Genomic DNA, 1,926 nt, shown 5'->3' on the forward strand with positions numbered 1-1,926 from the left:
AAGAGAAAGAAAGAAAAAAGAAAGAAAGAAAGAAAGAAAGAAAGAAAGAAAGAAAGAAAGAAAGAAAGAAAGAAAGAAAGAAAGAAAGAAAGAAAAAACGAAAGAGGAAGGAAGAAAGAAGAAAAGAGGGAGGGAAGGAAGGAAGGAAGAAAGGAAAGGAAAGAAAGGGAAGAAAGAAAGAAGAACCAAGCGTTTAAGGAAGAGAAGAGCAGGTCTAAGGTGTGATCTTGGAATAGGGTGGCTGAGGTTGGGGAAGGAGGTCCCTGGAGCCAAGGATTGGAGGCTGTGGGTTGAGGAGTAGAATTCAGACCCTGAGAGGCCAGGAGGAAGGAGGCCAAGGAGGGTGGCATGTTGGACCCTGCTGATGGCCAGCCCTGGTTTTGACAGTAGCTGCTTAACCACAGGGGCCACACTCCCCGACCCCTCGGCCGTAGTGAAAGGTCTCCCCTCCTCTTCCCCCACTGCTGAGCTCCTGTTCCCTCTGTGGGAGGCAGGAGAGAGAAGCACCACCATCCGTCTGGAGCTCTGGGCTCAGAACACAGGGGACAGGTATGTGGCAGAGGAGCTCCTCCCTCCACCCCAAGCCTGGCTCCGCTTGCTCTCCAAGACTTTGACTTTCCTGGAAATCATGGACCAAGCCTTGTCTCTGCTGCTGAGGAACTTGTCAGACCTGTTTGTGCCCCGCAGAACCAAGCCAGAGCCAAGGCACCGCAGGCCACAGGTATCTGCTTGCCAGCTGCACCCTGCCGCTAGGCCTGCCCACCTGCAGGAGCCCAGCTCCTCCAAGACACAGGGCCAGCCAGCAGGGAAGGCCAGAGGGGCTCCATGTCAGCTCAGAGAGGAGGCCAGGGGCATTCATCTCATTCATTCCTCTGTCCTCGATGCCTCCACTTGTCTATACCTCCTCTGTACCAGTGCTCAGAGACGGTGATCAATAACACCAGTAGTACCTCACCTCTGCCCTCAATGGTCTCTGGCTGGGAGATACCAGGGTGGGGGTAGGCTATAGGCATGGGAGTGATGAGGCTCCAGTGGGGCCCCAAGCAAAAGAAAAGCAGGGAGCCTCTCAGAAGGCACAAGCCAGCTCTGAGGCTGCTGGTGGCTCCCTGGTCTCTGCCACTCTTGGGAGTTACACAGCATGGCCTCCTGGAGGCCCCTCTCTCCCAAGCTTGGTTCATTGGTGGTCTCCGCTGCCCCTGACCTGGGCACACCACCAGCCGCCTTCAATATCCACGCCTTTCTGTCCAGTCCTCGAGGAATACCTGGATAACCCCGGGCTCTCCAGTTCTTCCTCTGGTCCTGGTAGCTGGGGTGACCCACAGAGCTGCCCTTCCGGGGGTGGAAGGCTGAGGCTCTCAAAAGCCAGAAAGAAATCAGCAAGAATGAGCATATGGATGGACACACTGTCTTTCCAGAGTTCTTTCTGGAAACACCTTTCTAAAGGTACAAGAACGTGGCGGGTGGAGTGGCTCACGCCTGTAATCCCAGTACTTTGGGAGGCCAAGGTGGGAGGATTGCTTGAGTCCAGGAATTCTAGACCAGCCTCGGCAGGCAACAAAGCAAGACCCTATCTCTAGAAAAAATAATAAAAAACAAGAGAACCCCTTGCCAGCCTCTTGAACTTCCCTGCACCACCGTGCCCTGGGCTCTGGGTTCCAGCTGCACAGTTTCATCTGGGGCCCTATGTTTCCTCCTGTTGCAGAGTCTTGGTCATGCTGCTCTCTCTGCCTGGAACACTCCCTGCACCTTTGCCCAATCCCCCCTGTATTAGTCAGGGTTCTTAGAGGGAAAGAACTGATAGGATATATATAAAATAGGATAGGATATATATAAAAAATAGGATATATCTATATAAAGGGGAGTTTATTAAGTATTAACTCACAGGATCACAAGGGAAAGAAAAGGATATATATATAATTATATATA

This window comes from Mandrillus leucophaeus, unplaced genomic scaffold (genome assembly GCF_000951045.1).
Source record: "Mandrillus leucophaeus isolate KB7577 unplaced genomic scaffold, Mleu.le_1.0 Scaffold280, whole genome shotgun sequence".
Taxonomy (NCBI): Eukaryota; Metazoa; Chordata; class Mammalia; order Primates; family Cercopithecidae; genus Mandrillus; species Mandrillus leucophaeus.